This window comes from Hyperoodon ampullatus (assembly GCF_949752795.1).
Source record: "Hyperoodon ampullatus genome assembly, chromosome: 7".
Lineage (NCBI taxonomy): Eukaryota > Metazoa > Chordata > Mammalia > Artiodactyla > Ziphiidae > Hyperoodon > Hyperoodon ampullatus.
In genome coordinates this window covers 53,906,550-53,931,432 of record NC_136920.1, presented here as the reverse complement: position 1 = coordinate 53,931,432, position 24,883 = coordinate 53,906,550, and the positions used below count along the sequence as shown (strand labels likewise).

Genomic DNA, 24,883 nt, shown 5'->3' with positions numbered 1-24,883 from the left:
CTATTTCAGGCCACACTCACTTGGTCTCTCTACCTTGCCTCCCCACTCCCCAGAGTATCGAGTCCACGTTCATTACAGCCCAGCCTACAGGACACTTCCTAACGAGGCAGAACCTGTCCTCCCATGGCATCCCTCCCACCTCCCCCATGTCTGCCCTTCCCTCACTGTTCCTGTTTCACTGAACTTCTTCCCATTTCTCCAGGACTCCAGGTCCACCAGGTCTCAGAGCCTTTGTGCGAACTTTACCTCTGCCAGGAATACCCTCCACTCCTCCTCTGTCTGGTAAACTCTCATCCTTCAAGATGCACATCGACCATCCCCTGCTCTTCGGCAGCGTTCGCCCTTCGTCCCCGCCCCTTGCTCTCCCTCTACGCAGATTCACTGCAGCCTCCAAAGAGCTCCTGAAGACCTTCCTTCATCCCTTTGTGGCTATTCCCCACACAGAGAGCAACTCTAGGGGGCGGGGGAGCCCTGTCTCACTCAGCCCAAAGCCTGGCACTCAGTAAGTGACACTGGTGGGGACTCAGGGAAGTGGGTACCATTGCTCCCGGGCCTGATTCTGGGCTTTATTGAGTCCTGTAGCAAGCCCTCTCCTCATCTGGGGGAGGAGGAGAACAGAAGAAGCAGGGAAAGCCAAGAATGGGGACCAGACTGGAGATGGAAGCAAGTCTGGGACACAGATTGTACTAAGTCTGCTTCTAGCGCTGCTGCAATCACACGCGCCCTCCCCTGGGGCACATTCGTGGGTGTAATTCCCATTGCTCCACACCCTTGCCCCTTGGCGGGTAGCCCCTGCAGCCTCCTGTCCCACTTAATCTTCCTGAAGCTCTCTTCTCCAGAGGCCCCTGGGTATAAAACATCATTAAGGACATATTTCTCTCAGGTTAAACTTCCTAACTCCTCAGTGTGCAAGAGATACTGCTCTGCCTTTTGGCTGGAGAAACTGGGGCAGCCACACCAGGTCTGTGGAAGCAGGAGCTGTGAGCTCTTCCTGTTCCCTTAAGGAAGCCCCCAGTTGACTAATACCTGCTTAGCCCACTCAGCAAAATAAACGTATAAAATGAGATGATTTAAAATCTTTTTACAGGCTTCCCTAGTGCCGCAGTGGTTAAGAATCCACCTGCCAATGCAGGGGACACGGGTTCGAGCCCTGGTCCGGGAAGATCCCACATGCCGTGGAGCAACTAAGCCCGTGCACCACAACTACTGATCCTGTGCTCTAGAGCCCGTGAGCCACAACTACTGAAGCCCACGCACCTACAGCCCGTGCTCTGCAACAAGAGAAGCCACCGCAATGAGAAGCCCAGAGAAAGCCCGCGCATAGCAATGAAGACCCAATGCAGCCAAAAATAAATAAATAAAATAAAGAAATTTATTAAAAAATAAAAATAAATAAAATCTTTTTTCTTTATTGATTTATTTGTATTTCCAAAAGGTCACAGTCAATTCTTTTTTCAACTGGGTAGAAACCTGGATTGAGAGGAGGAAGTAAATTCAACTGCAAAAACACTGGAATATCTTTATATGCTGATCATCGTTATATGTTAGGCTCTAAACACAGAGCAATGAGGGAGATGTGTGTCCAGCCCTCCAGGAGCCTCCAGGAAAAGCAGAGCTCCCTGTTCACATTCAGATTCAAAAGGCAATTCTTCAGCACATTTGATATGCCTGGGCATGTCACAGGGACCATAACACTTCCTTCTCATCGCAACCCCAAAGGGAGGTATTATGATCATTTCTATTTCACCGATGAGGAAACTGAGGCTCAGAGAGTGAAGATAATTTGTCCAGGGTCAACCAGCCAGGGGGTGCATTGGAATTTGAATCCAGGTCTATGCAGCTCCCAACATTGATGGTCTTACTTCCATAATGGATGTGGCACATCTTTCGTCTAGCTTGCAGTGGAGATTTCTGAAGATGTTTAGAGAACCCTTATTTCATTTTGTTATCACGACAACCCTAGGAAGGAGGCATCAATGTCCCTATTTTACCAACAAGCATAATAGGATTCAGTGTTATCTACTCCAGAATTCAACTTTTTTTTTTTCTGGCGGTATGCGGGCCTCTCACTGCTGTGGCCTCTCTGGTTGCAGAGCACAGGCTCCGGATGCGCAGGCTCAGCGGCCATGGCTCACGGGCCCAGCCGCTCCGCGGCATGTGGGACCCTCCCGGACCGGGGCACGAACCCATGTCCTCTGCATCGGCAGGCGGACTCTCAACCACTGTGCCACCAGGGAAGCCCCAGAATTCAATATTTTTGAGTCTGACCTCCTAGTGAGCTGGGATGGCTCTCCTAGGGCGATGGAAGGGAAGACAAGGTCCAGGAGATGGGGTATGCTGGATGAAAGGCCCTAGGAGACCTGCATTCTATTCAAGGACAATTCTCCAAGGTCTAGACCTGACTTTTGCTATCAGATATGGTTTTAGTTCTGCCTCTCTGGTACCCTTGGGCTGCTGTCCAGGAAAGGTCATGAGTCATTAAAACATTTACCGCCCCAGGATAAAGTGTAGACTTCTTCAAAAAGCACACAAGCTTTTTGGATTCAGGATTTGCCTCCTGGGGTCTCTCCAAGTCATCTTTCAGCGCTGTTCCTTTAAGCCCCTGTGAATGACTGAATGTGGAGACAGACTGTTCTCAGTGACCTCCTGGTTCTGCCTGGGCCTCCATCAGGCCAATTCCTATGCATGCTTCAAGTTTCCCAGTGGACCATATCTCCTCTGACACTGTCTCTCCCTGATATCTCCTCCCTCTACATTCCTGTGACCTCCTTTTGCCTGTGTTAGGGCCATGATCATGCTTGGTAGTGACTGTTGGCTTATAGTCTGATCTTCCCCACCAGACTGGCTTCTCCCTTGGGACTGAAATGCATTCCCATCTGTGTGACCTGACACTGCAGTACAGGGCCTGCCATAGAAAAGGAGCTCAATATGGAATTGCTGAGTGAATTAATGAAGTGACTGAAGGCATGAGTGAATGACCACCACTCAAAGCGTCTTTCCTTTAGAAAAGCTCGGAGAGTGAACATCATAGTGATCTGTCCTGTAATGTAGTGAAACCTCAGACTCTTGTTTCTTGTTCCAAGCAATTTCAGTCAGGAATAGTCTTTCCTCATTTTCACATGTTAAAAAGTAATGGAAAACAAACACTCAACTCTTTTGTTAACCTGGATGCCGAGCTATTAATATGTGTGGATATTTTGATTTTCTAGGAGGACATTGACAGGTTTCAGGGGAGATAATGGTGTAAGCATTGGTCTTGTTCAGCATGTGATCAAGAGGCCAATCTGTTGTCTGTTTTGGAGGAGAAGGTTTTTTTTTTTTAATTTTATTTATTTATTTATTTTTGGCTGCGTTGGGTCTTCATTGCTGTGCGAGGGCTTTTCTCTAGTTGCGGGGAGCGGGGGCCACCCCCCACTGCAGTGCATGGGCCTCTCATTGCAGTGGCCCCTCCCGTTGCAGAGCACAGGCCCCAGGCGCGTGGACTTCAGTAGCTGTGGCATGCAGGCTCAGTAGTTGTGGCTCACGGACTCTAGAGCATAGGCTCAGCAGTTGCGGCGCACGGGCCCAGCTGCTCCGCGCCTTGTGGGAATCCTCCCAGACGAGGGCTCGAACCCGTGTCCCCTGCATTGGCAGGCGGACTCCCAACCACTGTGCCACCAGGGAAGCCCAAGGAGAAGGTTTTGCTTCAACAGAATATTCATCCAGGCATTTGTGCAGAAATGTTTAAAACAGTAAAAAAATAAAAAAAAAAAAGAGGAAGGAACCATGTCTGTCTGTCCACCCCAGTTTCCCAGTACTGAATGTCTTGTGGCATAATGGTAGGAGACCACTGTCCTACTCATAGGGAAATGTTCAGGCTTTAATCTAATGTCAAGTTTCTGTGGTCATAGACTCACCCAGCACAGGCACATGATAAGGCATAACTGTGAGCTGTCATAAGCTTTGTCCTCATTATAACTCTTTAAAGTTCTCAAAAAAAGAGGCAAGATTAACACAAATCCTTCATGAACTTTTGCAAAAAAACAGAAGGATGAACCCTTTCCAACTCATTTTATAAGGTCAGCATTACCCTGACACCAAAATCAGTCAAATATATCTCAAGGAATAAAAACCTACAGATCATGATCCCCTTTGATTATACACACAAAATTCCTCGACAAAATAATACTGAACAGAATCCAACAAATATGAAAAGGATTATACACCATAATCAAGTGGGTTTTCCTAGGAATGCAAAGTTGGTTTAACATACAAAACCAATCAACATAATACACCACATTAAGAGAACAAAGGAGAAAAATCTCACGATCCTGTCAATAGACACAGAAAAGCACTGACAAAATCCAGCACCGCTTTATGACAAAAATACTCAATAAACAATGAATACAAGGAATCTTCAACTGGACAAAGATCATCTTTGAAGAACTCACAGCTAATATCATACTTAATGGTGAAAGGCTGAAAACATTCCCCCTAAGATTAGAAACAAGACAAGGTGTCTGCTCTCACCACTTCTATTCAACATTGTACTGGAGGTTCTAATCAGGGAAATTAGTCAAGAAAAAGTAAAAAAAAGGAATCCAGTTTAGAGAAGGGAAGAAATAAAACTATCTCTACTCAGAGATGACAAAATCTTTTATATAGAAAATCCTAATAAATGCACAAAAACTATTAGAACTAATAAACAAGTTCAGCAAGTTTGCAGGATATAAGATCAATGTACAAAAATTACCTGTTTTCTATATATCAGCAATGAACACTCAAAAAATGATATCAAGAAAGCAATTCTGGGCTTCCCTGGTGGCGCAGTGGTTGAGAGTCCGCCTGCCGATGCGGGGGACACGGGTTCGTGCCCCAATCCCGGAAGATCCCACATGCCGTGGAGCGGCTGGGCCCGCGAGCCATGGCCGCGGAGCCTGTGTGTCCGGAGCCTGTGCTCCGCAACGGGAGAGGCCACAGCAGTGAGAGGCCCGCGTACAGCAAAAAAAAAAAAAAAAAAAAAAAAAAGAAAGCAATTCTATCTGCAACAACATCAAAAAGAATAAAATATTTAGGAATACATTTTTTTAAAGGACAGGCTTCTTTACAAGTGCAAGACTTCTTTACATGTTATATGTCTGATAATATTGAACATTATAAAACACCGCAGAAAAGGAGAGATATCCCATGTTTTTGGATTGGAAGAATTAATATCATTTAGATGGTAATACTCCCAAATTGACTTACAGATTCGATGCATTCCCTATTGAAATCCCAGGTGGATAATTTTTTTAGAGAAATTGGTAAGTAGATCCTAAAATTCACATAAAAATGCAAGAGACACAGAATACCCAAAGTAATCTTGAAAAAGAACAACGTTGGAGGACCCACACTTCCCAATTTCGAAACTTACTCTGAAGCTACAGTAATCAAAGCAGTGCGATGTTGGCATCAGGATAGATAGAGAGATTAATCAAATAGAATTGAGAGTCCATAAATCAACCTTCACTGGGGAAATAATAGCCTCTTTAACAAATGGGGCTAGGACAACAGGATATACACATGCAAAAGAATGAAGTTGGTCCTGTACCTCACACAAGATACAAAGCTTAACTCAAAGTGGATCATAGATTTACATGTAAGTACTAAAACTATAACACTCTTAGAAGAAAATATGGGAGTAAGTCTTCATGGCTTGGGATTAAGCAAAGGTTTCTTAGATGTGATACTCAAAGCACAAGTGACAAAAGAAAAAACAGACAAATTTCATCAAAATTTAAAACTTCTGTGCCTCAAAGAACATTAACAAGAAAGTGACAAGATAACTCAGAGAATGGGAGAAAATATTTGCAAATCATATATTGGATAAGTGACTTGTATCCGGAATACATAAAGAACTCACAATGCAACAGTAAAAAGAAAAATAACCCAATTAAGAAACGGGCCAAGGACTTGAATAGACATTTCTCCAAAAAAGATATAAAAATGGCCAAAAAGCACATGTAGAGATGCTGAACATCATCAGTCTTTAGGGAAACCTGATTCAAAGCCACAATGAGATATCATTTCAAATCCAGGAGAATGGCTAAAAAATAGAGAGAGAGAGACAATGAAAAGAGTTGCAAAGGATGTGAAAAAATTGGAAACTTCACACATTGCTTGTGGGATTGTAAAATGGTGCAGTTACTTTTGAAAACAGACTGGCAGTTCCTAAAAATGTTGATCATAGAGTATGACCTAGCAATATCATTTACAGGCATGTACCCCAAAGAACTAAAAGTATATATACATCCACACAAAAATTTGTACACAAATGTTCATAGCAGCATTATTCATAGTAGCTGAAAAGTAGAAATAACCCAAATATGCATCAACTGATAAATAGACAAACAAAACAAGGGTGTGTGTGTGTGTGTGTGTGTGTGTGTACGTGCATTATTCAGCCACAGAAAGGAATGAAGCACTGATACATGCTACAACATGGATGTTGAAAACATTATGCTAAGTATAAGAAACCAGACACAAAGGCAACATATTATAGGATTCTATTTATATAAAACATCCAGGATAGGCAATCTATATAGAGAGAAAGTAGCTTAGTGGCTGCCAGGGGCTGGGGGCAGGGGGAGCAGGGAATGGGGGGCGGTGACTGCTAATGAGGATGGGGTTTCTTTTTGGGGGTGACGAACTGTTTTAAAATTAGATAGTGGTGATGGTTAAATATTTCTAGAAAACACTGAATTGTACAATTTAAAAGAGTGAATTTTATGGCATATGAATTATATCTCAATAATGCTGTTATTAAAAAGAACATATGCAAGAAAGAGACAGCAGGGATGTGGAAAAATGGAAACAACTGACTTGCTAGAAGTGGGAAATTGGAAGGTAAGTTTATTTTTTTCCTGTTATTGTTGTTTTAATGTTGTTTGTACAATAAAATGTGGACAGGAGAGAGAGAGAGAGAGAGAGAGAGAGAGAGAGAGAGCACCCAGTAGAGGAGGTAAGAACTAGTTTGGAGTCCAGGGCTCTGAAGCTGGTGTCCCTACTCTGCTAGTTACTGACTCTTGAGTAAGTGGCTTCACCTCTCTGGGCCTCAATTTCCCTTTGCTCGAGAGTGGAATAACATCAGCCTCCTAGGCCTGTAGGATTACATGAGGCCTTACATCCCCAGAGCAGATATATAGCAGATACCCATAGTTTTCATTATCTTTCATCTTCATTTATTTCTTCAAACAATTACGACACCTCTGTTATAACCTGGAGATATAGATAAATTAAGATTGGGCCTTGTCCTTAAATATCTTGGAGTTTAGAGAAGTAGACAGACATAAATAACTAAAACAAGTTCTTTGGGAAGGGTCATAGTACAGATTTCCACAAACAGCTGGTTGGACAGTTTTCTGCATAGTCCCGATACATTTGGGAACTTCTGCTGGGAGCTACTGGTGAAGGGGCCAGACCAAGAGGTGGAAACTCACAGAAGACAGCATCTGTAATCACAAATCACAGGTTTGTTCCAAAGCCTGTTCTCACGTGTGTTATCACATGCAATCCTCAGACAATGCCCGCAAGGAAAGTATTATTACCCTATGTTATAAATGAGAAGACTAAGTCTTAGAGAGGGCAAAAGAGTGTCCTGTTCTCACAATGCCAGCTCATGGTGCAGGACCCCTTCCCTTTGCCATAGCCACCTCTTCTCCTGAGCAATCTTGGCGACATCCCACTAGGAAGGAATTGGTGTGGTGGTGAAGAATCAGAAAATGCAGAGGAGTCCTCTGAAAGTCAGGGCCGGTAGGAGGTATTGAGGATGTAACCGGCTCCCTTGGAGTCCACTGAGAAAGCATACTGGATGGAGACCGGGGAACCCATTCAGCCCTGGATCACCCAATGACGATTGAAAGCACTCCTTGAGGAAATCCTCCTGCTCTATAGGTCATCAATATTTAGTAAATTCTTCACTGATCTCGCTAAGAAAGGAAGTGGGGGCAGGGAAGGAAAACATGGTATCATTTATAGAGTGCCTACTGTGTATGAGGCATTATACAAGGTGCTTTCCCAACAGCAGGCACTTGAGGCATTACAGTGGCCACTTTCTATATTGACTCTGAGGTAACACTGAGGACCAGAGAGGTCAAGTGCCCTGTCCAAGGTCACACAGAAAATCTGTTATCAGAGAGAGGAGTGAGGACTCAAATCAGACTCTCTTTCCACTCACCCTGAGGATCCTAAAGTCCTCCCTGTGCAAAGAAGTCATGGTCTGAAGGGCAGAGGGCTGAATCGAGGAACTGGCTGTAAGAGCTCAGAAGCCTCACAGCATCAGGAGGTGGTCGGGCCCTTGTCTTCCATCTACACAACAGTAAAAAACACCAGCTCGGGCTTCCCTGGTGGCGCAGTGGTTGAGAGTCCACCTGCCGATGCAGGGGACACGGGTTCGTGCCCCGGTCCGGGAAGATCCCACATGCCACGGAGCGGCTAGGCCCGTGAGCCATGGCCGCTGAGCCTGCGCATCCGGAGCCTGTGCTCCGCAACGGGAGAGGCCACAACAGTGAGAGGCCCACGTACCGCAAACAAACAAACAAACAAAGAAAACCACACCAGCTCACATTTTAAGCGTGAGGGGTGGGACACTGGTTTTATTTTTGTATCTCTAAGTGCTTAGCTTCAGAATAAAGTATCTGTCACAGAATAGAAGCCTCTGTAAGTGTTCTTCAACAACAACCTAATGTACCTTTGGTTTTGATGGAATCAGCCCTCGGCTAAAAGCAAAAGACCTTCCTTTACCAAATGCATCTTCCTTAAAGGAGGATTACAGATCACAGCATAGGCGCTCGGCTCAGAGACCCAGGTGGGTCCCTGGGTGATGCTGCCAGGCTTTCGGCAGCTGGTCAGCTGGACCAACTGAAGTCTCATTTATCAAGAGTTATAACAAGTCACTTGTTGGCTTCAGTGTCAGCCCCATCCCATCAATCATGACAGCGAGTCTGATCCCAAAGGCTCCCCACAACCGGAGCATCTCCGGAATTCAATAAAAACTGAATACCCCCAGCTGATGGGCCCAGGGGGCAGGCTGTGCCCAGCACTCTATAATTAGCTATACCCTGTTCAGGGAAAGCAGAAGGGTCTCCAACCCACCCAGCGGTGTGGGGTGGCCCCAACACTCTGCAATGGTTCCTAATGACCAATGGGATTATCAACTAAAGTTTGTAGAGTTCTCAGCCAGGCAAGACTCAAAAAGGAGAACCTGGAGTCATCACCTCAACAAATATCTCAAAGGTAGAGAAAAAAGGACACAGACTTTGGGAGCTAACAGACCTAAGATAAAGCCCACCCCAGTCATTTGCAAGATGTCTCATCTTCAAAAAGCATCTTAACCTCTCTAAGCATCTGTTTCCTCATGGGCTAACCACGGATGCCGTTTATTGCTATTTTGGAGGCTAGAGAGGCGAGTCATATGGACAGATTTAGCAGGTGACCAGTAATGTGAACTGGGTGAAGAAGGGACATCTGAAGTGGCCGATGGTTGAAATAAGAATGGATGATACGACAAGAGAATACGTAGTAAAAAGTAAATTCATTTTTTTAAAAATTTAAAAAGAGAGGGAGAAGAAAAGGAAATGAATCATGGGGAAAACTGCATTTGGTAGGGGAAAAGAAAAACAAGCCACAACTCCAATAAATGGAATGTGGTCAAGGGGAATAATGAAATATATTTTAAAAATCACATTTTCCACTAGGCATGTCAGGGACCTTGTCTAAGGTTTTCCAACTGTCCAATGTTGAAACATAAATCATAACACTGAAGGCCTATTGTTCCACCACCAATGAACGTCTCCTACAGATGGAGAGGCCAAAGGGAGCCAATGGGTTCCTTCTCACGAGCCAATTCCAGCTGGTTGATAATGTTTATCTAGCATTGTTTTTGAAAAAATTCTGAGACCGCCTCTGAACACAGTGGTAAAGAGAGCTGTTTCAATTAGTGACGTGTGCAGTGGGATGTAAGGAAAGAGGGGCAGCCTGCATGCCATGTGTAGTGGATGCTGTGATGTGCTGCCCAGAGGAGCCCTTTGGGACTGAGGCACTCAGTGCCCCAGCTGTGGGGACTGTTGCTGCGGGCTGCTGACAGCTCTCAGTGGAGTCCCTCTCCAGGAATGGTCCTCAGCCCAAGGGAGCTGCCTTACCCAGGGCCAGTACCCAGCTGTTGCTGCCGAGGGCAGAAAGGTCAACTTCCCTTGACTCAACGCAGGGAACTGAAGGACCATCCCAGCTCCAGAGTTCCCTGTGGGATCGGTTGATGCCTCTGTTGTGACCGCAATGCTGCTCAACTCCTCCCTCGATCTAATCTTACTTCCCTTACTCCCGGACAGGTGCTGATCCTGAGGGCAAGCCCCGTAAACTTTCAGCACACAAATCTCTGTCCCAGAGTCTGGTCCCAGGAACCCAACCTAATACATCATGTATCTGCCATTCCTGCACAAGCTATACCTCCCTATGTCTAGCTAATAGCTTGTCATCTGGGTTTACTTACCCCTCAACAAAGACTCAGTGTTAGCCAGCGAGAACATGTAATCTATCAGCTTTCCCTTTTCCCCTTGTTTGCAAGGAAACTCAAAGATAAGTTCTCCATTCTTTCCTCTCTTGCCTGTGCTAGAGGTTCCACTTTAGGCTTGGAGGCTCTCTAAGCTAAAAAGGATGGGTTGGCTCTTTTCCTCTCATTTTTCAGTCTCTCCTCCCAGGCGCTAGCCCTGGAAGAGATAGCATTTGCCACTGACTCACTTTTTGGAATCGTTATAGATTGAAAATGTCACCAGAAAGAGGGACAATATATATTAGTGACTCTCATTGGCATGGCACCTTCAACTTATATGTGTGTATTATTTTATAGACCCAGCAACTCTTTAGAGTTATTATTATTTCTTTTGAACAGAAGGTACAGAGAGGTTAAATGACTTCCCCAAGGTCAAACAGCTAATGAGGAGCAGAGCCTGGATATAAATCCTGATCTGCCTGAATCTCAAATGCATGCACTTTTATCTAACATTTCTTCTGCTATTCCTTTTGCCTTTCCTTTTTTTCTGAAGAAAAGGGGGAAGGAAAGAACAAATGCTCATAAGGAATTCTGCCAGAAAAGCTGGCACATCCTACTCACTCGAGAAAGCAGCTTGTTCGTAAAGGCACAGCTGAGTGAATCTGGGAATCATGTCCACAGGCAGGCAGTAAAGCCTGGTACCTGTCTGCTAAAGAGCCATGCCAGGGGCTGGGACAGAAAAGACCAACAACCAGCTCCAGCTCCCAGGTCTGCCACGGCAACATAACCAGGGCTTCTGCTTTGGTGGCGGTGGGCATGGTAGACAAATCGCTGAGCCCCACATGGCCATGTGGGCTGGTGACATTCGGGTGACTCTGTGGCCCTAGGATGGATGAGGAAGCACAGCAAGAACTTCTCAAAGACAGCCAAACTGTTTTGGTTCTGTGCAGCCTGTGGTTCACAGGCTTGTCGCTGGCATTACGTGCCTGCACTGGGATACAGCTGGCTCTGCACAAAAGGGAGGCTTGCAACCAGGAGTGAAATTCAAAATATTTAACAACGGATATGGCACAGACAGCAACCAATCAGAACAGACACAATAGCCAATGAGAGCAAATGTTGGCTGTAAACAAACAGCGCGGCCATGGAGTACATCCCAGCCGAACACCAGTCTTGGCAACAAGGAAGCCCAGTGAGCAAACAAGGAGAAGAGGATGAGCAAGGCAGGTGTCCAGGAGCCAATAGGGAACTGTCTGCCTATCTCCAGGGGAAGTCTCAGAGAGGATTTCACTAAACCCCCAGGGTTCTGCAGTGTATGGTTTAAAAATCATTGCTATGAGGGAAAAAGGAAATACCCTCGAGGCCCAGCTTCAAGAACCAGTATCACCACTGCTTTTGGGGTGCACAGGGCCAGGCTCCAGAGGAGTGAAGCCCTGAGCCACCCAAAGACATGTCCATGCAGGCTTTAACTGATGTGTCATCATGTTGTCATCCTGCTTGCTTTTCTCTTGGCCAAGGAGTGTTCATGTGTGGTCTCCCAAAGCAGTTGTTCTGTTGTAGCATTTAGATGAGGGCACCAGCATATCTCACTAGAGTCCCCGGGACACAGAACGTACCTGGATTCATGCAAAGTGGGCCCTGGCCCTGTCGGGAGTCAACAGTCAGAATCCTAGTCCCACCCGGGCAGCCTCCCAAGTAATTCCAAGTCCCTCTCTTCCCCAGCTCAAATCCTCCTCCCTGCTCCTTAACTTTCACTAAGAGCACATGCTCCTGCCCCCTTTTAGACAAAGTCACAAGGGGTCAATTATCTTGTGGCAACATAGGTGGAGTATCATTTCTTCAGCTTGCGTAAGATGAAGCTCCCCATGATGAAATAAGTCATTGGTCCATGAGGTCTTGTGGGAAGTTACCAGAACACAAGGCCCTCCCTGGAGAGCAAGGCACCAAGGCCTTTTCCCTCGCCCAACCTTACCCACCAACAAGTCTGAGGCAGCCTAGTTGCCAAGCCTGAGAAATGCCGCCCAGAAAACGTCCCTGAAATGCTTCACCACTGTTATCAAAAGGTTGTGCCTCTTGATGTTGACTTCACCCCCACTTGTGTCCTATAAATCAGGTCTACTCTCCAGAAAGGAAACCCTTGTCTCGTCCACCTTATTAGTGGTTCTTCATACAGTCTTTCATATGTGACTGTGACCCCCCACCCCAGCCTTCACCAGCTTTCTCCCTTCTGCATGGAAACTTCACACAGCTCCAGATAGGCAGGCACTAGATTTGAGTGACAGCTTCACAGGAAGTCACTGGAGGAGCCCTGGGCATCAGCTGTGGTGTGAGGGATGCTGGGACATCTGGGGGAGGCCAGAGCACAGGGGCAAGGCAAAACACCACAGGTAAGCAGTCAGCCGGGGTCCTATTTCCAGCTTTGCCACTTAGCAGCTGTGTAACCTGGGAACGTTACTCAAAACTCTTCAAGCCTCTATTTTCTTTATTATAAATATTATTGTAATAATAGTATCTATCTCCCAGGGTTGTTTCAAGAATTAAACAAACTAATATACATATAAAGCACTTAGCACTTTGCCCAGCACATTGTCAGTGATCAGTACACGGAGGCATTATGAATATTGTTAATCATTCAAACATTTACTGATCAGTTGCTCTAAACCCTGTACCTTGCTAGGGGCTGGGGCTTCCAGTTCTGCCCTCAAGAACCTCACAGTCCAGTGAGAGAGGACCACAGAAGAACCATCAATTAGGATGCCATGTGGTAAGTGCTTTATTAAATAATTACTTTTAAAAGAACTGTCAGTAATAGGTGACAACCATTTTCTGCTCACCACTGTGTGCTACGTGCTTTATAGAAACCAAGAGTATGTGCTTTCTCATCCAAACACCTGGGTTCAAATCCTAGCATTATCACTGAGTACTTAGGTACTCTTGGGTATGTTAACGTCTTTGAAACTTGGTTATCTCATTTGGAAAATGGGTGTAAAGTTAGAAAAAATATATTTAATATCACAGTGCCTTGCACACAGTAGGTGCTTAACAAAGTAGATGTCCCTTAAAGCAACAACTAAGGGGGTTTGGAGAACTGACACTGGATGGCTGTTGCTCCAGCCCTGGAGCACTGCCTGGGTAAGCCTCAAGGTCAAGGTAGCACATCCACCTAGGATGTGTAGCAGGACTTTAATGTTCAGTGGCTTGTCTGGTTTGGAGCCAGTTCTGAGCCAACCGACAACTGGAGCCATAGGGACCAGAGGCTGGTCCCTGCAAAGGAGCTGCTGGCAAGAACTAGATAGAATGTTCCAAATAGGGCAGACCCTCCAGGACCAACCAAGGCACAGAGAAATTGAGTAGTTGGTGCAGTAAGAGGACAAGCTAGGGCTCTCATGAGCGCCTGGTATATTAATAAAGGCAGGAATACCCCGACTCAGGACCACTCTGCAGCCTGGAGCTACAGTGGCTTCTACGTAGACCACAGACACTGTACCCTCAGCCCTGTGCCCGGCACCCCCGGGCTGGGTCCTGTGAAGTGAACAAGGATGATCCAGGCAGAGCTCCACACCCTACGGAGTGCTTCACCTCTGGGAAGGAGCCGTGTACATCAGAACACACCAGCCCCAGAACTGATCCCGTGCACAGAGAAGAACAAAATTACACAAACCCAGACCTGTTGACACAAATGGACATTCCTGCAGTGCAGCTTGATAAGCCTGTTGCTAAGCCTACCTGGTTTCCTGTCACGGAGCACCTCGTTCTCAGCTCAGGAAAGATAATAACTCTGGGAACCAGCTTCCTTAGGAGACCTGGCAGAAGGCTTTCAGTCCAGAGCAAAACCTGTCTTTCAACACAGCTTCTCATCCTCCCGTGTCAGACAAGAGGAAACCCAATCCATGCAGGAAAGGGTTTGCACACACGCACACACAGCCCTGCTGGGTGTCAGTGGCTGTAAGTGACCCTCAGGGAAAGGAAGGAGTCCCGGATCTCTGGGTTCAGAGTACCTCCTAAACAAAGACTCTAAAGTTTCCTGCTGGGACGGGGCGAGACACAGGACGCTCAGATTCCAGGCGTACCCGCAGCTATCATCTGTCAGTCCTGACACCAGCCCTGTCTGCGTCGAGGTCCAAGCAGAGAGATCAGAAAGCGCGGGGTAGGGGCAGGGGCTGGGGAGGGCAAGAAAGGGGAGAAAGGGCTTTGGAGAGACCAATATGAATAGTAGGAGTTTTTATCTGACCCCGAAGAACAGGGCAAGGGAGAGCTGTGTGATCTAAGCCAGGATGAAAGAATGGCTGGCCTCCCCTTGTAATCAAAGAGTTTAATGATGCTTATTAAAAGCCCATTTCTGGATCCTGTTGAAAAATTATACCCGTTAAGTGTTTTCTTTTTTTCATGAGAATTGCTTCCTAGAGATTAAACACACACACACACACACTCGTTCCTTACAAACCCAACTCCCCACCCAGGCACACACATTCCCCACAAATCCTGCAGATCCCAGATAGCACACACATGCTAGTCATCTTCATTAAAGATGGCCACAATTCACAACGTACACACGCACAGTAAAACAGAGAAACCAGGCCCAGTCCCTGCGGTGATTCATGCACCCTTTGAAATTCCAGACTTTGAGGGAGCCCAACAGCTTCCTGCTCAAGCAGTTGTCATCCCGCAAACAAACAGCACAGCCTCTAATCCACAGCATTCTCCACGTCTTGCCTGAGGCCAGGCAACTCTGCAAAAGTAGAAGCTCCCAGGATCATTAAGCTTTGGTGGAAAGCAACAGTGTTTAGTAGGGTCACTGCAGAAGAGGGGGGCTGTGCCCCTCTGGCCCATGGCGGGCTTTCTCTGATATGCTGAATCGCAGTCACCTGAAGGAGGTGGCTCTGGGCCTGCGGCAGGTTTCCCTCTGGTTATCAGCTTACCCAGAGCCCAAGGCTGCCTTCACTCTCAGGCACAGAAGACATTGCCTTCTGGAATAATCAGTTAGACACAGGAAAGTACTCCTTGCAGAAAAGTATCTCTGCACCAGCGTGGGTTTCCTCTGGGTGCTGATGTGCCCGACATTTTACTCACTGCTAAGGGGAAGGGTACAAAAACGCCCATTCAAATGCCAAAACCATCAGTGGAACAGTGTGCTGTTATCAAAAACAAATGCTTAGGAGCTAGTAAATCTAGCTCAAGGGTTTCAAGGGCAGCTCTAACCCTTACTCACTCAGTGGCCTGAGCCAACTCTCTAAGCCATAGTCTTCTCCTCTGCAAAATGGTAATAACAACTTCTTTCCATCTTATGGAGTTTCGGGGAAGATCACAAAATGCCCTAGAGATTGTCAACTCCAAAGCAGATGTTAGAAGTTCTCATGATGAGACAGTAATGAGGAAATGGAGGAGCTCATACATTGGGCTTTGAGTGCCTCCCGGGCAAAGCTTATGTTGTGTTTATCTTGTTATCCCCAGTGCCTGGCACAGAGGGCAGCACCACATATTCTGGGGAAAAACAGTTTGAAAGAAAGAATGAAAAATGAGTGAATCCCTGAGTTAAGTGGTTTGTTCAAGGTCACAGAGCAGCTCACTGTGGAACAGGAACCCAGATCTCCTGACACCCGCAGTCCAGGGCTCTCTGTTCTAGATGAACCAAACTCTTGGATCTATTGAAGACAGGGCAGTGATACCCCATTAGCCCCAGCACGGGCCTGGTTTGCTTAAGAGGCCTTCACAAACGCACCTGTTAAACATTCCAACTCAACAGTGGGAACAAACAGAAACCACAAGTGCAAATAATACCCAAACGCCTCTGACCAACTCATCTCATTTCCTGACTTCAATTGCGCAAATCAGGAAAATCGCAAGATTGGGGAGATGGGGCTTCAGAGACTGAATCACAGAGACTAGACATAGATCTTATTTTAGGCTCACTTTCAGTATTTTCACTTACCTACTGACCAAGTGTCCGAGAGATCACTAGCCCTCTCTGATTCTCAGTTTTTCCATCTGCAAAACAAGAAGACGATCACAATTAATCCCTTGAGACCACTGGACTAAAAGGCGTCATAAGTTTTATACCCAATATTGGCTACCAACCGCTTATGACCCCATGTAACTGGGGAAGTTGCTAATGATTAGGGGCTGGAAGAGAATTACTTCAAAAATGAAGCGGGGCTTCCCTGGTGGCGCAGTGGTTGAGAGTCTGCCTGCCGATGCAGGGGACACGGGTTCTTGCCCCGGTCCGGGAAGATCCCACATGCTGTGGAGCGGCTGGGCCCGTGAGCCATGGCCGCTGAGCCTGTGCGTCCGGAGCCTGTGCTCCGCAACGGGAGAGGTCACAACAGTGAGAGGCCCGCGTACCGCCAAAAATAAATAAATAAATAAATGAAGCCTGACAATTAAAATAGTTACATGCCAAGAAGGGCACCAACGGCACCCATCTCTCAGTACAGAAAATTCAGCTTTCCAATCATTTTGGCAACTTTATTTTTCATAGATGTCAAAATGCAAGCAATCATTAATTACCAGGAGAAACAGAGCAAAGAAAAATGCTACTACATCAACATACTCACTCTGACATTTGGGGGTATTTTTCCAGTTTCTTTCCTTCTCTACATAGAGTTTACCGCTTTGCAGAGTAGGGGCTATGAAGATGTACTACACTGGAAAGTACCCCTCAGATCACGACTACCCCCTCCACACCCCCATGACTGTTGCCCGTGTAATTAACTCAGTTTCATTCCCACGCCTTTTGTCAGTTTCCCCAAGACCTTTCAGGCCTGTGGTCAAGTCTCTGCCGGGCACTGCGCACACCTGAGCCCAGTGGAGTGAGCAGCACGTGACTTTTGGAGCCCTCCGCTGGTCTTTCCCCAATCAGGCTTCCGTTACCTCATCTGGAAAGTGAGGAAACTGGCCTGGCCAATCTCAGTGGTCACTTTCAACTTCGAAAGGTGAGGCTAAGGAAAAAGGAGGGAAACATAGATTCGAGTCCCTACTATGTGACAGCTATTGAGCCAATAATATCTATGGATATTATCTCATGATCCTCATAACCACCTTGGGAGATGTTACGGGCGAGAGAATGGTAACTCAGTGAGGTTTGGCCATCTAGCCAATGTCCACTGCAGTCATGGTGGTACCACTTTCACGATTTTTGCCGTATCAGTGTCTCACTGCTATTACCATTTACTAATTTTTCCAAATCAATTCACATATTTTACTTAAGTCTAATTTTAATGGATTTTTAAAAAACATTCCTCACACTACTATATATAAAATAGATAACTAATAAGGACCTACTGTATAGCACACAGAACTCTACTCAATACTCTGTAATGACCTATATGGGAAAAGGTCATTTGTATATGTATAACTGATTCACTTTGCTGTACAGCAGAAACTAACACAACATAGTAAATCAACTATACTCCAATAAAAGTTTTTTAAAAGTTTCTGCAGTTCATTATTTCTTCCTCTTTTCTCTATAGCCCAATGGAAGAGCGCTTTTCAATTAACATGGATTCTATAATTGCAAAATGGTTGCTATTTAAAGGAATTTTTAATCACAGTCATTTTTTGTAAAAATATCTATGAAGTCATAGGTTTGATGTGCTATTCATATACTTTTTCCAATACTCATTAAAATAAATGATGTTTGAAATTTAAAATGCTCATCCATTTCTACCCTCCTCCCAGAAGTGCCCCTGCTTTACCTTGGGACAGCTGGTTTAAGTTCCCTCACTTTGCTGCAACCAGACCTTGGAATCTAAGTCTGTCCTATTTCAAAGCTGAAACTGCAAGAACACCTGACACTTATTATGTGTCAGGAAAGTTGCCAGAGGTCACACAGCTGGTAACTGAAGGACGTGGGACTGGGACCCCCACTGGCCTACTTCTGACCCTGTGCTCTTTGAGTGTATTAGGTTTCCCCTCTGGCCTTCCTCAGACCCCAAATTTTCAATTCCATGTCATAAGGCCACCAATTAAGTTCTGTTTGCAAATCAAGGCAGAGTCGTCCCGTTCTGTTAGGTCACCAGTTTTTCCACAAAGTCACTATATCTATCAATGCATATTTAAATTCCCCAAAGGGTACTTTGGTAGGCAGCTGCATAATTTCTAAAAACAAATTTAGGAAATGTGAAGTGAAAGCGACTCCTTATCCAAAGATCCAAGATAGTAACCAAGGAAATAGAAAGAGCCGATAACATAATATCTAGGAATGCCATTGCTACTGCAAATGAGTATAAGATCCAACCGAGTCAGGGGAGGGGGGAGACAGTGGCACAGTGACTATACTGGACACTCTTCAAAGGCGTTGTTGAGTCTTTCTAGAGCTTTAAGCTTCCATTTCCTGTCATCTGGTTTAAAATTAATTGCCATGAATGTTTTATGACCAGGGAGCAAACAGACTGAAAGGTCTGCAGGACTGGATCAATCAGTCTTTCTATCTGTGGAGTTCCCTATTTCTCTTGAATATGAGCTACAAAGCTGTGCAGAAACAGGAAAACAAACCTATCACTGATTATTCATTCTCGGTCCAATGACACCTCTTTCGTGAAGCCTGCTCCCGTCAACCGAGTGAGAATTAGTTACTCCCTTCCTTGGGTTTCCTTGCGGTAACACTTTAATTACAATCTCTGTTACATTGCAGTTATTGTCTTCTCATCTTTTAAAGTATCATTTTTTTAAACTATTTACCCCAATACAATAAAAAGTCACCTACCACTAGCAATGTGAGTTTAGATAGATTTCCTTCTAAACCTCTTTGTATACATACCCACATATACAGACATTCACATACTCCAGATACTTTACAAAATGGGACCATACTGTACACACTAATATTCATCTACTTTTTAAATGGTTACATAGATGTGTAATTAATTCCCTACAAATGGACATTTGGGTTGTTTGCAATTTTTCACTGGTGTAAATACCCTAATATCTTTGCACGTATATCTTTTTTTTTTTTTTTTTTTGTGGTACGCGGGCCTCTCACTGTTGTGGCCTCTCCCGTTGCGGAGCACAGGCTCCGGACGCGCAGGCTCAGCGGCCACGGCTCACGGGCCCAGCCGCTCCGTGGCATGTGGGATCTTCCCGGACCGGGGCACGAACCTGTGTCCCCTGCATCGGCAGGCGGGCTCTCAACCACTGCACCACCAGGGAAGCCCTGCACGTATATCTTTGTGTGGCTGTTGGTTAAGTACTCAGAGTATATTTTTTTAACGTTTAAAAAAAATTATAATTGCCACTACCCGCCCCCAACACACACAAGACCATATCACTTTCAATTTCTACCAGCCGCATACGGGGATGCCAATTCCTTGTGCTCGCAACAGTGTTAGCCATTAGCCATTATCCATTAGGTAAAGGGAGTCTAGTTATTTTAATCTGAACTGTTGGACATCTTTTTCTGTTTCTTGGCCATTTGCACTTCTGCTTTTGGGAAGTGCAAGTTTGCTGTCCTTTCCCCATTTCTTGGTTGGTGGTAGTCTCTTTCTTGTTTGTTACATAAGAGTTTCCTAGTGTTTTGACTTGAATGTTATTACTATTTTTTTTTAGCTTTCTTTTAGCACATTCAATCCAGTAAATGGCAGCACCACCTACTAGTTGCCCCAGCAGAAGTCTAGAGCGTGGCCGTGACACCACCCTGCGCCTCACTAACCACAGCCAACCGGTCACCAGGTCCTATCTGTCCTACTTCCTAAACAGACCTTAATCGGTTCATGTTTCTTCCTCTCCAGTGCCTCCACTCTCACCAGGCCACCACCACCTCCCATCTGGACTCCTAACTGGTCTCCCCACATCCTCTACTCCACTTCTCTCCACCCAGAAGCTAGAGGGATTAAAAAAAAAAAAAAACACAAATAGAATCATCCCCCCTGCCTAAAACCCTTTGACAGCTTTCTATTCCTTTGAAGATCAAATCCAAAGTCCATAATGTGCCCTTGTGCCTTGAGAGGCTGCTTCTAGGACCCAGTTTCTGCATTGCTCGGTTTGTCGATGCATCCATCTGCCTCCAGTCTCTGCTCTTAGCAGGTTGGCTTCCTTTTAGGTCCTCTTTGTCCCAACTCAAGACCCTGGACATGCTGTTCCTCTACTTGCAGAGTTGTTTGCTCTCCCCTTTGCTGCCTAATCCAAACTCATCCTGCTTCTCTCTGGGCTTAAACACCATCCCCTCAGAGAAGCCCTGAACCCCCAGACTAAGTGAGCTCCTCTGGCTATTTCCTGGAGATTTCCTTTGTGGCACATCTCACAACTGTAATTAAGTACTGTCTGGCACGGTTTGTTCAGTGAGTACCACACTGCAGGCTCCATGAGGGCAGGGATGGGGGGGCTCTTCCCAGCACCATCCACTCAGAACTCAGCATGGTACCTAGCACAGAGTAGGCACTCAACAAATACTTACTGAATTAATTTCTTTCTTAAGTTAAAATAAAATCAAATAACCTGTCTACTCCAAGGGCCAAGCAATCAACTCTAGGTTTTAAGAATAAAGTAATGTGGGTTTTCATACAGAAAGCAGACGATGTGAAAAACCAGGCCTGTTTTTAAGGGTACAGTCTCTGGTTGAATTAAGCCCAGTCGTGAAGGACTGTCTCATCTCTCTCCATGTAAACAATTTGAAGCCTTGGCTTTGGCAACCACAGGATCACTGGGGTGGAAAGATGTGGAAGCAAGGTCCACATCTTGGGCCTTTCTGTAGCTCCCTTTTTTCTTCTCTACCTTGTGTTTTGCCCACATTCAATGCATGTCTCTTAAATGGATTTCATTTCAAGTCAAATTACAGAGTAATTATGTCTAATTCACTGCCTTTTCTACTGTCTAACATTTAAAAATAAATTTGCATTATCTAGCACAACTGACTTGATGCTTTTTCCCTCTAGAGATCAATACCTACATTTATGAGTACTTCCTCTTAGGTTACTTTCTGAATTAAAAACCAAAAAACGTGAATTACAGGTCAGAGAGCCTTGGCTCTCCTGTAGCTGCATCTCTGCCCTGCTCCCTAAGTCTCCCTTGTCCTCAGCTCAGCATTCCGTGCACTGAATTTGGTGAAACTGTACCTTCTCTCCCCTCTCCTATAGGATCTCTGCGGTGGAAGTCTGAGATCAGGCCAGGGTGTGGAGGCACCATTTCCTTGGCTTAATTTGGACTCTGCTCAAGTTAATCATGGAACACAACATTGGGTATAATGATCAGTTGCATGTAAGGTGTGGATGGACTCACTTTGGTCAACTCTAGCCACTGATTTCCTGGGTTGGGTAGCTGTAGATCAAGGATTTGCTGGGGTCTATTGTGGAGGGCTCAGATGTCCATCCATTCTAAGGGAGGTACAGAAGAAGAAGAAACGCTTGTCTCCTGCCCTGGGGGAGATTGTGTTTCAGTTGGGAAGACAAGACCAAGATGCCACAGTCTCAGTCCCACCAATGTCTGAAGCCCCATCTGGCCCCTCCTCTAGTTGCTGCTCTAAGATTCCTTTCCTATGAACATCCCTCTATCTGAAGCGTCCTTCTCCATCTAAAGATCCAAAGAAGAATGACTGGGACACCTACTGGGGCTCAGTAAGTCCTTGTTAAATGTTGTTCAGAAGCATTGGCTCTGGAATCAGAGTCTGGCTTTGACCTCTGGCTCTATTCCCTCCCAGCTGGGTGACCTTGGGCTGCATCCTTAACCTTCCCAAGCCTCTGTGTTTTTATCTGAAATGCAGGGATAGTAAAAAGGACCCACATTTGGGGTTGCTGCAATGCTCAGGTGCCTATCACCTAGCAAAGGCTCAACAAATTTTTGGTGAATATTATTATTACTGCTACTATTGTAATTTTAGTTACCAGTGTAGTACTTAATCATGTGCTAGGCATTGTCCTAAACACGTTACAATATTAACTCATTTAATCCTCATAAACAATGCTGTAAAGTAGGAACTATTATTTTCTCATTTAATAGACAGAAACTTCAGTATTAAGAGGCTAATAAAATTGCCCAAAATCATACAATGAATAGTGGAGCCAGGATTTTGAACCCAGGAAGTTTGGCCTGGAAGTCATGCGCTAATAAACCACTAGATTATTAACCATAACAACTGTTATTTAATGAATTACCAGAATTCTTAGTTGTTAATAACTATTCATTTTTATTAACGATGGGTGCCTGCCCACTCATATAGTTCCCCAGACACCTGGGGTGACAAAGATGGGGTTTAGGTCTGGCAGCCAAGCTCAGTGAGCTTCAGAAGAGTCATCCAGTCCCAGGTTGGAACCACAGACAAGAAGGGGAAACCAGGGCAGAAGCCCAGTGCTGTGTGCTGGGCCATTATAGTGGGGATGGCAGAGGACCATGGGTGTCCACAGTTAGCCCTAGGAGCTCTGGCTGCAAAAAGTGCACTGAACTTCCAGGCCCTACTGACTAGGAGGGCTGGGGTTTTCCCCTGAGTTTCCTACTACATCCAGATGGACTCTAGGCCTGAGTGGGTCAGGACCTGCAAGGGAAAGGACGTCCGTGACTCAGCCAAGCAAGGCTGGAGAAGGCTCAGGGTCACGCCACCTTTCTGGGAGTCCCTGATGCTCCTGCTCACGAGGTCCCATTGACCTTCGGCTCAGAGATGCTTCTTGAGCTTTAAGTATCTCCTCTTCAGATGTGGAGGCTGTTGATCCAAGCTAAGCTGGTCGTGTTGTTACCAGACGTCTGAGCAAGGAGGAGCTCTCCCCCAAGGACCGTGGTCTGTCATTTTCAACCTCATCATGGTTGTGCATGGATTTTTTTTTTTTAATTTTGCCTGTGTTGGACCTTCTCTGCTGCATGCAGGGTTTCTCCAGTTGCTATGAGTGGGGGATACTCTTTGTTGCAGTGCGCGGGCTTCTCATGGCGGTGGCTTTTCTTGCTGCGGAGCACAGACTCTAGGCATGCGGGCTTCAGTAGTTGCAGCACACAGGCTCAGTAGTTGTGACGCATGGGGCTTAGTTGCTCCGCGGCATGTGGGATCTTCCCAGACCAGGGATTGCACCCGTGTCCCCTGCATTGGCAGGAGGATTCACAACCACTGTGCCACCAGGGAAGCCCTGTGCACTGATTTTTTTTTCTTGGACTTCTGCTGCTTATTAGAGCCTCAAAACATGCTCACGTTAGCTTTCTTCTGGGTATTTCAAAGTTTCTGTCCTTCTTCACTCCCTCTTGGTTAGATTTCATTTTTTGGTGGGAAATCACAAAAGGGAAGCATTTTAGGCATGATGCAATTCGGGAGAGAAAATTGGACTCTAGCCACAGGGCCTTGGCCTACACAACCTAACAACCCACCATGGCTTGGCAGGGTCAAGAATAAAACCCTTAACTGGGCTTCCAAAGACCGGCTGTGTCCTCCTCTGGGTGCCCTCACCTCAGCTGCTCCCAGCTGGGGACATTACATGAAGTTGCTTCCAGAGTGACATAGTTTTCCATGTTGTAGAGCAGAGATAATGATGCTTTTTTTATTTGCCTAAAAATGTGGATACTCCAATAACAATCTAAAATGTTGCATGACACGATCACTTCTTTTCAACCACTCCCACAGAACCATGGGAGAGAGCCTTTCTAATTTTTAAAAACCAAGGAAGTCAGCTCTCCTTGACACATCAACTTTTCCACCCAGCAGCCTCATGCTCACCCTCCCTTTCATCAGCAAGCAATTGCTGGCTGCTTCCTCTGTGTGTCAGACCCAGACTGGAACTGGTGGCTAGGAAAACGGAGAAAGCAGGGACCTGACCCATGTTCGAATCCCAGCTCTGACTCAGATGAACTGTGTGACACAGAGAAAGTTAATTAACCTCTCTGAGCCTCACCTTCCTTATCTGTAAAGGGAGATCCTTATCCCAACCTTCCAGGGCTGTTGTAAGAATTCTAAGGAATGGCATTTCTCAAACACTTAGCTGGGGCCTGCATGTCAGTCCTGAACAGCATGCATTGCTTTATAAAGTCCACTACTGGAATTTCCTAGTGGTCCAGTGGTTAGGACTCTGAGCTTCCACTGCTGAGGGCCCAGGTTCGATCCCTGGTGGGGGAAGTACGATCCCACAAGCCACGTGGCACAGCCAAAAATAAAAATAAAAAGTCCACTACTAATGATGGTCCATGTGACGTGCTCCCTGCACTAAAAGGTACACAGTTACAGGTAGGATGCGGCAGTCTGTGATCCACAGGGAGATCCAGCCCCGAAGGGGTCAGTTCTACCACAGTGGGACTGGGCAAAGCAGGCTCCAAGCAAGACTTCAAGTGAGCACAACATTTTCAAAAGAAAAAGGTCCATGGCACGAAGTATGAAATGCAGACCTGTCCTGAGAAATGTGAGCAGCAGAAGGAACAGTGGACACTCTGACAGCATGGATGCTATGAAGGATGCAGGGCTGGAGCCTGGAAGGCCTCCTGGGC

General features: G+C 45.8%; 1 long non-coding RNA gene across 1 annotated transcript in view; it reads right to left on the bottom strand.

Annotated features, from left to right (window-relative positions):
* The window catches only part of LOC307056233, a 136,877-nt gene extending 120,398 nt beyond the window's left edge, over positions 1–16,479 (bottom strand). Inside the window, exon 1 of the long non-coding RNA XR_013811002.1 lies at positions 16,434–16,479. This is a non-coding gene — a long non-coding RNA (uncharacterized lncRNA). The remainder of the gene's footprint in view (positions 1–16,433) is intronic.
* Positions 16,480–24,883: the final 8,404 nt, after the last annotated feature.